The 12,790-nt window shown below is 33.5% G+C and overlaps 1 long non-coding RNA gene across 1 annotated transcript; it reads right to left on the bottom strand.

The window, feature by feature from the left end:
- Positions 1-11,829: 11,829 nt before the first annotated feature.
- Positions 11,830-12,363, bottom strand: LOC118484721. Its single transcript, XR_004874150.1, has 3 exons — positions 12,215-12,363; positions 12,050-12,129; positions 11,830-11,955 (listed from the first exon to the last, which is right to left on the bottom strand). It is a non-coding gene; the product is annotated as an uncharacterized LOC118484721 (long non-coding RNA).
- Between the last annotated feature and the right edge of the window lie 427 nt (positions 12,364-12,790).

Raw genomic sequence — 12,790 nt, 5'->3', positions numbered from 1 at the left:
AACATTTGTAATCAAAAATCAAGTTAGCTGCTTAGCTTTGGAAACAAAAACTGAACCTCACTTCATTTGAATCTCAAAAATTTCCACAGCAGCATGTTCAAAGCATCAAAAGCGTTGAAAACTAAAGTGAAAATTATAATCTGGTCAACCAATATGTTACTGTTCTTTGGGTACATTACCATTGCGGCTGCTGCATGTAAAATTCAAGCTCAAAACTGATTCAATCAATAAAAAATTGATGCTGAACTAATCTTGTTTCATAAATTCAAGAATCAATTTGATCAAACTCGAAACCAAGATTCAAAGTCGTTCAATTTATATCCAGGGACAAAACCAAATGTGATGTGTCCAAATTTGTCTTTAAAACTAGGGATATAAATTTGCATAATTATAACTGAAAAAAGAATTACAAAGATTAAATAGGATGTTTACCTAAATGCAATCAGTGATTCAATGGTCACTTGAGTAGGCTTGAATTACAAAGATTAAATAGGATGTTTACCTAAATGCAATCAGTGATTCAATGGTCACTTGAGTAGGCTTGATATCAATATATACAAAGTGAAACACGACCACATGATATATCATCACTTAATACTCTTAACACATTGGTTATCACCAACTATTGTAACATAAAAATATACAAAGAAAGTTTAGCAAGTATCATATTCATCATATATAAAGAACAATTCCGATGAAAAATCTATTTAGGTAGGTGAAAAATATATTTTTTATTACCTTATAGCCCTCCGTGTTTAGTTCATCAATCTGAAAATAATAACCATGTCATGGATATATGTAATCTTATCTTGTCCAAAAACGAATAAAGATTTAATAGATGTGGTCTAATAGGTGGGTTAGAGAAAATTAGCAAATATCATAAGCAAAAAAATAATGAATTTAAGATTAGATACAGAGAATAATTTTGATGTAAAATCAATTTTATATTAGCTTAGAGCCTTTCAAATTCTCCCTTTTTAGTTCACCAGCGTAAAAAATAATAACCAGGTCAAGAGTATATTTGTAATCATATCTTGTCAAACAAAACAATAAACATATGATAGATGCGGGTCAAGAATATATGTAATTTTATCTTGTGAAGAAAACCTATAAAGATTTGTTAACGGGCCAAAATGGGTTCCGGTCAAAATAGGAACTTTTTTTTTAAATTTACTACGGTAAAAAAAATTGCAAAACTTGCAACTCGTTGGTTGGGTTGATACGTTTAATAGGGCAATCTGGTAATTTACGTCACCAAACCATATTACTCCACTACATCAAGGCAAACATGGGTTTAGACATCAAAACTTTGAAAACATTATAGAGTAAGGACCTGGATTTACTCGTGTTTGAAAATAGTTTTGAGGAGATTTATCTTAGCTGCTTCCTTGAACTCTAGAAAAACCAAGTTTACCCAATTCCTATTCAACGGTGAGTACCAAAACATTGTCATCTTGAATGTTGATTTCAAGATTATCGAAAACCATTGAGTAAGTGAACCAATGACACCAGATTATCAGCAGTTAATGACAAGTCATTCTTTATCTCCTTCCATCCGGTAATTATGTAAAGTTCATTGTTGATATCTTCCATCCCTACAGACCAGTTCTGGTTTTCAGATCCTTTAATAACAACCGGATATGAAGGAATAGTGTTTAACATCTTGTGATGAACAAAAGAACGATTAATACTCTACAATCAGAATAAAACACATTATATAGTACATCAGTAAAAATATATCAGAAAATTAAGTAAAAAAAACACAACAATTAAACAACTGTATCTCCAATAAAATTACATGATGAATAATATTCGAAGTTACATACCACATAATCTTCGTTACCAGATGGTTTGTAGTAAAACTCTTCACAAGGAGAAAGAGCAATGTCTTGATAAAAATACAATATTCTGAAACTTTGTAATGCTTCTTCATAATGAAATATCAACCATGAATCTGAAGGTATTTTCAAACTGTCTACCAACCGACACCAACCATTATAAAAATAATATCTGCCATTTCTTAGGGGATAGATCTTGACTTTAAAAACATTTCCAGTTGTGGTTCAGATATTTGTATTTCCAATTGGATAATTAAACTGTTGAATCCAATTTTGATACTGTTTTGGCAAAATCTAAGCATAAATAAAAGAAACACTTTTATTGCTAATTATCATACCAAAAAATTAAAATTAAGTGTTAAACTAACATCGGATAAAACTACTAACCAAACATTTCCTTTTACTGCTTTGAAGGTAACACGGAAATCCATAAATCATTCTCACATAAAACTATAACAGTATCAATCATATAGAATCAAAATCAATAACATTAAGAAACAAATGAATACAATCCATTAAGGTATGCGGTACATCTAAAAAAAAGATGATACAACTAATATATATCAAAATAACAATAGACAACATCAAAAAGGTGAGAATACATGTAATTTCTTATCATATCGAAATATATATTTTTTTTACATCAAATCATATAATTAAAACTTAAAACCTACTTTTCCGATCAAGTATCACAAATATACATGAAGGATCATCAGCTGAATAAATTGTATAGAAAAACAGGACAGTGACTTGTGTCTATTCGAAAGAAAAACCTAAAAACAGTATACCAACTAATAATCAAAATAAATTCAACTTTTTTAAATACACATGAGAATACATCAGATGGTATATCATAAATCAGAATAAGATAAGTATATGAGCAAAGTGAAATCATATAAAATCAACAATAGATAACACAAATGGTAGATACAGGAAATGCAGATCACTTTTTTTAGAAACATATATGTCTATCATAACATGCATAATAAGTACATATTAATCGGATATTCAAAAAAATTAGGACTATAAAAAATTGTTCAAGTATAAGCCGCAACAATAAACGCAATCATAACCAACAATGGATTGAAAAAAACACGGACATACATGAATACACTACCATCGATTACAATTCTTCATTAAAATAGCAAGAACCATAATCGGCCATAGAATTCATAACTAAAAGAATAAACATAAAAAAATACAAAACAAATCAGATTATTTAACAATACCTTTATTATTATACAAGATGATATTGATGAAAATCGGAAGAAATCGAAGAAGATGACAGATTTTGTTGGAGAAAGTGTAGAAAGAAACGTGGAGAGAGAAATGAACCGAGTTTTTGTGAGGATCTTTAAAAAGTTAGAAGTTTAAAAATATCCCATGTAACCGGGTCGGATCATCCCATTTGTTTTTCGTTAAAATTTGTTTGACTTTTGGTCAACCGCTGTTTGAGTTTTGGTCAACATCTCATTTAGCATTCAACAGAAATTTGGATAAGTCAATCAGTGGTTTGAAAATCTATTTGACTTTTAGTCAACAGATGCATGGAAACCCATGTTAGATTGAACAGTGTTTTGAACAAATGTTTAAACATTTGTTTAGACCTAAACAGATGTTGGGGCTTAAACAAATGTTTGGCATTCTATATAAGTTGTTTGGACTTAAACAGATGTTTGGATTTAAACAGACGTTTGGCCATAAACAGAATTTGGCAATAAAGATATGTTTGGCCTTAAACAAATGTTTGAAGTTAAACAGATGTTTGCTCATAAAGAGATATTTGGCCTGAAACCAAACATCTGCTTAAGGTCAACATCTGTTTCACTATTCGCCAACATCTATTTGACTTTTGGTCAACATCTGTTAAAATATAAACACTGTTAACATAAATTACAAATAATTAGCTAATAGACAACACACAATTAGCAACTTAAATGATAAAGACCCTTAACAATTTAACCATATGATTTAATCATGTGTTTTAACTTAGATGGGTCAACTGAAAAAGAAAATTCACTAAAAGGATAACAAATTAAACGACTCAAAAAAACCTCAAAGAGTATTTTTACTGCAAAACAGGATTAACAAACAATGCCAATAGTCAAGTCAACCATGTTTCTTTCACCTTTGACTTTCAAAGTCAATTCAGTTACTTACCAAATTCACAAATACATAAAATTTCTTATATAACCGCAAACATTAACACACCTAGTAATCTTAACTCTGCTATAAACTGTAAAACACAAACCCAAATATCACATTTCTATTGTGAATCTTTATTGCCTCATCAATAATTCCCTGACTTGCCTTTTGAATTGTAATTCAAAGTCCAACGAATCTGTATCATCCTCATCCCTACACAATATAAGATCAAGGAGATCTTGCAGATCTTCAACACCCAGGCCCAGTGGTTGTTCCCTTGATATTTTCTTCTCCTCACCACTGGATTTGATCAGAGTCAATACTTGGGTCTGTTTGTCAGATATCCACTTTAGTATTTTTGATCCCAGTGGGTTTCTTGGGAGAGGTTTTATCGATGATGAGTTTGGAGATGGTGGCCTAGTAATGGCTGGCAGAGCAGTATTTGTAGTTTGTGTCAATTCAAGTTTTTCTCCAATCATCTGCTTGAGGCCTCTTTTTACAATGTAATCACTTGCTGCTTTATCTGCTTCTGTTTCTGCATCCATCTGCTTTTGTTTCCTTGTTTGGTAAAGGATGGCAGCAGGTGCAGTAGCGGATCTCCTGATTTGTAGCTTTTTTGGCTTAGCTGGAACCACTGCTTCAGGGTAAACAGGCTTTTGGGGAAGATTAGGATCTTTCTTTCTTAATTCTTTGAGCTTTTTGTAAGAGACGAACACTTTATCCTCTTTCCACCTTGCCACTTGGTTCTTTGACCCAAAATTAGCTGTTATTAACTCTTCTTTCATTCTCTTCAGCTGCAGAGTCCTAGCTGGTACATTTTTCTTAAACTTTACCCAGATAGGAGGAGTCTGCTTCACCTTGTTTTTTATCATATCTTGAATTCTGGCTGTTTCACTTTCTAGCGCACTGATGGTCCATTCTTTGTACCGGTACTTTTCTCCCTTGTATGTTTTGTAAGCCATGATATAGTCAGCATAATCTTTCCTCAAGGTTTCATCAGCTCTTTCTAATAAATTTTGACAGACATCTTTTGAAAACTGCTCCAAAATTTTCACTTGGGTTAGCAGATATTGGTAGTTTGTTTGAATCTCTCTGTCAATTTTTCCTTGTGTATTTCTATTTTATATAATAACAATTCATGTAGGTTCTTATGAACAGTAAACAATCTCATCCGTTGCTTTTTGATCCAACGTCCAATGTGTGTTCACCTCTTTCCTCGCCGGTGTTGAAGAATGTTCTACGTCACCTCTTCCCACAAGCTTCTCCTACTCTTTCAAGTGGCAATCGAAAGGACTAAAGTTCTGATGTGTTCGTGATAGAAAACAACTTCATTGTTCAGCATCATCTGAGTTCGTTTCATCCTCCATTCATTTAACAACAACTGATGTAAACGAGCCGAGTCAAATCATGGCTCGTTGGAGATATCCTCTGCTTGTTGAGCCTTTAACTTCAAGTATTCTTCAATGTTATTAGGCCTTGGATATCCTTGAACTGATGGCAAGTTCCTTTTAGCAGGGTCATCTTCAGAGTAGAACGATATGATCTCCTCTCTAACTGCTTCCAGATCTAATGGATACTGGACTCCTGCAGGAAAAATGGCAGTGTTTGAATTTGAGAATTGTGCTGAAGAGAATGGGACAACATTGGGAATGGTAACAAGGGTCAATGGTTAGGTGGATGTTTGCGGTGGTGAAGGGTCAACATTCAGAATTATCCTTCTCCTTTTATGTTTTGGAGAGGTTGGTGGTGTTTTGGTGGGTTGAGTGGTTGTGATTTGAGTGGTAGATGGTTGATTAACAGTTGTTGAAACAACTGGTGTTTCAACCACTGTTTCCATTACAACAGATGATGTGTCACCTGAAGTATTTTGCTTTTTGGCAAGTGGTGTTGGTAGTAATGAGGATGTTTTTGATGGTAATGTGATTTGTGGTAAGGCAGTGGATTGAATGTGTGTTGAAGCGGTGGCAATTGTTGGTGTAACATGTGTTGAAACAACTGAAGTACCAACAGCTGTTGATACAACAAATGTTTTAACATCTGCTCGTTTTGAGGTTTGATGTGTGGAGCTTTTGGGAGGTGTGGATTTGGGTTCCTTCACTAAACTAGTGGGCTGTTTTCTTTTAGGCTCAGGATTTTCTTCATTCTTGGCCTCAGAAACACCCTGCTCATCCTTCTCCATACAAACTCTTTTCTCCTGTTCCCACCTTGCTTTATCCTTTGCCTCCATATGCCTTTTTACTGTTGCTTTTGCATCAGCAATGGCATTTGTGGTTACATCAACCTTTTTAGTACCATCTGGCTTAGGTATCTCTGCAAGCATAGTGGATTTGTCTGGTGCAATGTACAAACCATCTTCATATCCCCTTTTCTTTAACTGCTTCATTTTCTCCCCCTTTTTGGCATCAGCTGGTGGTGGGTTGTCCAAAAAGATGATAGTAGGAGGAGCAGAATCAGTGGTTTTCAGCAAGTGGGCCTTGAATGCCTTTATGTCCGCATGTGTATCCATGAACCTAGCTTCCATCATATTTTTGATCTTTTGAATCTGTATTTCATGTTGATGATCAGCATATGCCCTTTGTTGGTGAAGCAGAGGTTGAAATAAACTCCAAAGCTGAGTGGGAGTAGGAGCAGATGATGCAGCAGATGTTGTATCTGGTGCTGCAGTGGGTGTTGCCTTTTGTGCTTGTAACAACTGCTGGAGCATTGACTTAATATCTGCAACAGAAGTTTCCAATTTGTCAACCATCTCCGTCAATTCCTTGTACATTAAACCATCACCCAACTTAATGGGATCATCTGATTTTCCACTGACAGTGGTTGTATCAGCAGTTGACTTAGGGAAAGTTTCACAAAAGTCATCCACATATGCCCCTTTTTCTTGGTACTGGGGACTTCTTTCCTCAGCAATTGTCATCCTTTTAATAGAACCAGGGGTTGGAATAAAGACAGCAGTGGATATCACAGTTGCTGGAGAGGAAATTGCCTTCAAGGGAGTCTTATTGATGAAACAACTGGCCAGGTGTAGATCAGTGGATCCAACACCTGTAGTTGCTGCTCCAATTGAACTGCTGACAGGAAGTACTTGTATTTCCTGCAGTGTAACCTCCTCAGTTGTTGGTGGGTTAGCAATGATTGAGACACAAGACCCAGTCACTTGTTGAGGTATATTCTCATTAACAGGTGTTTGAGAAGAACTGGTTTGTGTCTGGACTAAATCAACTGCATCCAACAAAAGTTTTGTTTGTGGGGGGATTTGAGAAGTGAGGATAGGTGTAGAAAGCGAATTTGCCCCGGGCAGTGGGCTATGGATAATGGAATCAAGTGATTCCAAAGCATCATAATCTGGTGTCCCTATTATTACAACCTGCTCTTTTTTAGAAGAAGCAGGAGGAGTTTGAGGCTCAGGTTGAGATCTTTCTTCCAACTGCTGTGAGGTAGTAGCAGTAGTGGTTATTGGTGACTTTTGTTTTGTCACTGGTAGTTGCTCTAGGATCTCATCTTCCAGAGTTACCTTTGTTTTGGGTTTGGGGGGCTTTTGTGATTTTTTCTGTTTTGGTCTTTTGGTAGTTTTAGGTGGGGGTTTAACAGCAGTTGTTTTGTTGCTATCATCACCTTGAGCAGTGGGCTCAACAGCAGGTGCCTGAGGAGCAGTAGTAGCTGCTGAAGTCTGCTCAGGAACCTCTACTTGTGTTTTGGAAAGTTTTGACATCCTTGTAAAGGTTTCAGAAGTGAGGCTCTTAATTGAAAGAGGATTGCCCTGGATAAGCACATGGGCATTATCTTCTGAAAATTTCTTTTTAAAATAGTAACTTAAAAACCTTGGAAAGAGCAAAAACGCCTTTTTATTAACGTTTGTAACAAGATAATTGAAGATTAACTGGGAATAGTTAAAATTTTCACCATGTAAGATAGCATAACCCAGATATTGAATCTTCAATGGGATTTCATTGAAAGCAGTGGTCTTGTTTGAGACACACATCAATAGGGTATGAAACAAAAACCTTGTGGCAGGAGGAAAGCTGCCTTTTTTCTAAAGTGTCTTTTTTGATTTCCTCTTCATAACCCCTTTGAATGAAAAACGTTTGATACTCTTCTTTAGGGAAAGATGTTTTACCTTTAAGATCATCGAGTTCAAAAACTTCCGAAATGGTTTGAGGTGTTATTGTGATTGGAACATCCTTTATAGAAGAATTGATGGCTAAGGGCTTTTTATCCTTAGTTTCCAACTTAGCATTTTTCCAGAATTCTTGCTGGGTATCCATGTAGATCGGAGCATCACAAGTCAACAAAGTTTTGTACTTTGAAGAAGACAGAGCATCAATGATGGAATTGAAGGTTTTGGTGTGACTGGGTTTTTCAAGTAGACCTAAGTAGTTATGTGTGGATTTGTGTGGGAGAGACATTGTGATTTGATTATGATTGCGAGAGGAAGAAGACGATGAAGAGGATGAGTGATTTTGAGAGAAATGGATGATAACTGCTTTGAGAAAGGAATTTAGAATTCGATTCGACAGTAAAAACACTGTTTGGGGGTTTTGATCAGGGTTTTTTTGTGGTGAAAAAGTGAATGCTAACGTGGCAGCGGTTACTAAAAGATCTTACCGCTATGTACTGTCCACCTGCCAACCTCTGATGATAATGGACGACAGTTGGTAGGAAACCACTGATGGAACAATATCAGTGGTTTGCAACAGTTACAAATGAGAATAGTGAATAACTTTTTGCTAGCAGTGGATAGCCATCAGTGTGTTAAAACACTGATTTTGAACAACAGTTTTTTTATTTTTTATTTTAACTTTTATTTTTATCACCAAAACAATATTCGAGGAAATCTTATCTCATTGGAATGTGACGATTAGGTAAAATTGTAATTTCATTCTAATTCTAGTTTTCATTTAATAATTTCATTCCATAATTAATTAACCACATCAACAATAAAAATGTGAGCAGTGGATGATTTTTAAAAAAACCAATGATTTTAAATTTCAGTGCATGTCAACAATAAAAGGGGGAGCAGTGACTGTTTTTTAACTATCAGTGCATACCCAACAAAATGTAACACAGATGTTTGGTCAGTCAGTGGTCAACATGAAGAATGAAGAAGCAGAGGCTGGCCTTCAGCAGTGGATAACATTTAACAATCACATCTTTGCGCTTAAACAGATATTTGCAATAAACAGATATTTGGCCATAATAAGATGTTTAGCCTTAAACAAATGGTCTTAAACCAAACACTTGTTAGGATTTCGTAAATATAAACACTTAAACACTGTTAACATCCAAGTGTATAGGAATTTTATTTTATTAAAATAAAGATAAAACAACTGTTCAATTAATAGTACAGATGAAACCACTGAAGTGATGTGATAAAAACAACTGTTCCTAAACACTGTTACATATAAACACTTATGCCATAAAAATGGTTACATATAAAACACTGAGGTGATGACAACTAACAACCTAACAGTCTATAAAACATTCATGGGGAAAACACTGCTACATATAAACACTGTTAACATAAAGAAATAAACAAACATAGAATAACTAAAGTTGATGCTGAACCACTGTTGTAGTTTGACACTGTTGTTGGACGTCATAAATTTCAGATTTAATTTCAAAGGTAAAAGTAGTGTATATTCTTACATGCTGCTTTTAAAGTAATTAAATATTAGAAATGATATGCAAAGTAGGAAAAAAAAGAGAGAACGAAAATTTGAAATTACCATTTTGAATATTTTGAATTTCAAAATTACTGATATTGTCAGTAACTACTGACTTGATTTGAAAGCAAATGCCATAATGACTTTTTTAAATTTTATTTTAACTTTAATCAAGATATAATAACCGTCAATTTGAAATTCAAAATTTGCTTAATCAAATGTCCAAAGCTCAAGAAATCAGCATTAATTACTGATTTGATTTGAAACAAATAGTCATCAAGAATTTTTTTATTTTTTAATTTAACTTTAAATTTTATCATAAAAATAATGTTTGTGGAACTCTTATGTAATTGGAATGTAAAGATTAGGTAAAATGGTAATTTGATTGTAATTCTAGTTTTCATTTGATAATTTCAATGTATCACAAATTAACAACATCAATAATAAAAATGTGAGCACTGACTATTTTTTAGGAAAACCGTTGATGGTCAATATCAGTGAATGTCAACAATGTAAAAGTGAACAGTGGCTATTTTTTCCAATCAGTGGATACCAACCAGTTTTCGAAACCCTGATGTTCGGTCAGTCAGTGGTCAACATGGAGATTGAAGAAACAGAGGTTGTATTTCAGCAGTGGAATACTTGAACAATCAAATGTGATAAATAGTGTTACATATAAACAACAGTCCTAAACACTGTTACATATAAATACTGATGCCATAAAAATGCTTACATATAAAACACTGAGGTGATGACATCTAAAAACCTAACAGTCTTTAAAATATTGATGCGGAAAACACTGTTACATATAAACACTGTTAACATAAACAAATAAACAATAGAATAACTAAAGTTGATGCTGAACCACTGTTGTAGTTTGACACTATTGTTGGACGTCATAAATTTCAGATTTAATTTTCAAAGGTAAGTAGTGTATATATTTATACGTTGCTTTATTAAACTAATATATATTAGAAATGATATGCAAAGTAGGAAAAAAAAGAGAGAACGAAAATTTTAAATTACCATTTTGCATATTCTGAATTTCAAAATTAATGATATTATCAGTAACTACTGACTTGATTTGAAAGCAAATGCCATAATGACTTTTTTAAAATTTATTTTAACTTTAATCAAGATATAATAACCGTCAATTTGAAATTCAAAATTTGCTTAATCAAATGTCCAAAGCTCAAGAAATCAACATTAATTACTAATTTGATTTGAAACAAATAGTCATCAAGAATTTTTTTTTATTTTTTAATTCAACTTTAAATTTTATCATGAAAATAATGTTGGTGGAACTCTTATGTAATTGGATGTCAACAATGTAAAAGTGAGCAGTGGCTATTTTTCCGATCAGTAGATACCAACCAGTTTTGGAAACACTGATGTTTGGTCAATCAGTGGTCAACAGGGAGATTGAAGAAACAGAGGTTGTATTTCAGCAGTGGAATATTTTGAACAATCAAATGTTTGAACCAATTTCAAGAATACTACACCCAAACAATCAAGATGAGGTGCTTAATATTCATCCAATTGTATAGGAATTTTTTTAGTATAAAAATGAAACAACTGTTCAATTAATAGTACAGATCAAAACACTGAAGTGATAGGATAAATTATGTTACATATAAACACTGTTAAAATAAACAAAGATAGAATAAACACTGTTAACATAAACAAAGATAGAACAACTAATGTTGATGGGGAACCACTGTTGTTGGAGAGTGTTTCACATTTAGTTGATCAGTGCTTGTCTGGACTTTGGTCTTGATCAGTGGTTTTTCATAATTGAACAGTGGATGATGTTTATCAAACTTTATGTACAACCATCGTTATATCCAACACTTGTTAGGCAGATCAGTGATTTGCCATATTAACTTGATATAACCACTGTCATTGTAGGAAACTTAGCTGGGCAGTGCCTATTGTAGGAAACTTCAGTTTACCTACAAAAACTGATGAATTTAGAATAAATAACGCAAACTATTGTTAAGTCAAACAGTTGATGGAAAACTTTTTAAGCACTGCTAGTAATTAAAACACCGATAGTGATTAACAAAACTACGTTTAATTGCTCAAATTGAGATGATGGGAGATCTGCAAAGAATTACAAATGAATCAATGCACCAATAAACAGTAAATCAAAACGTTAGAAATTCCAAAAAATAAATCACACCAATTTAAGTTACCTTGGTGATGTCCTAAACTTTTGTACTGGTATCACCTATCAACACACCTGGTATCACCTTTCACATTTCCATCTCCTCAACAACCGTCCGGCAGAGGTTGCTTCTAATCAACAAACTCTATAAACCAACAAAAAAGCTTTAGAAAGACAAAGTACAAAACATATCAAAATAAATCTACTCGTAATCACATGATACAACAAAGCAAACATACCAGAGTCACTGATTAAGAGGAGCTTGTACAAAAGCGTTCATCGAGTACGATAAGAAACCCTAGGAGATCTGTTTCTTCTTCTGAGGATAGAAAAGGCTTCATCATGTTCAGTATGAGAAAATAGATAAAACGAAATAAAATTTCTGAATAAAAAATAGATCTTACATGATTATTCTCTTCTTCAACCACTCGACGGTACATGATTTAGGGTTTCAAACGCAGATATATCCAATAGAAGTAACCTCTACCGTACATTGTTGAGGAGATGAATATGAGAAGAAGAAGAAGAAGAAGAAGAAAGATAAACATCAGAGAGGATAAACATCGATCGGAATAGAGTAGAGCAGAGAGAGAAAGAAAGCATTAGCCCTAAATGAGTAAATGAGGGATGATATAAATAGAGGAGGGCAGTGGTACTGTTAGGCGGGAAAAGAGAACTGAGGATGCCCTAATTAAGTGACACGTGACCCAAATAACTTTCATTTATTATATATAATAGATATATATTATCACTAAATAGATAAATTATATATATATATATATAGTGAAAGTGTAAAATACAATATCCCTTAACTTACATTACGTACAATATAGTGAAATCGCATGTTATAAATAACATGGATGAAATCGCATATGATAATTTTGATGAAATCGCATGTTTGATTTTTGTAACAATTTCGCATGTGATAATTTTGATAAAATCGCATGTTGTTTTTTTGTAACAATTTCGCATGTCGTAAT

Source organism: Helianthus annuus, chromosome 12, assembly GCF_002127325.2.
Source record: "Helianthus annuus cultivar XRQ/B chromosome 12, HanXRQr2.0-SUNRISE, whole genome shotgun sequence".
In the NCBI taxonomy this organism is placed as follows: Eukaryota; Viridiplantae; Streptophyta; class Magnoliopsida; order Asterales; family Asteraceae; genus Helianthus; species Helianthus annuus.
The sequence above is the reverse complement of the archived record's forward strand: the minus strand, read 5'-3'. Positions and strand labels throughout refer to the sequence as shown.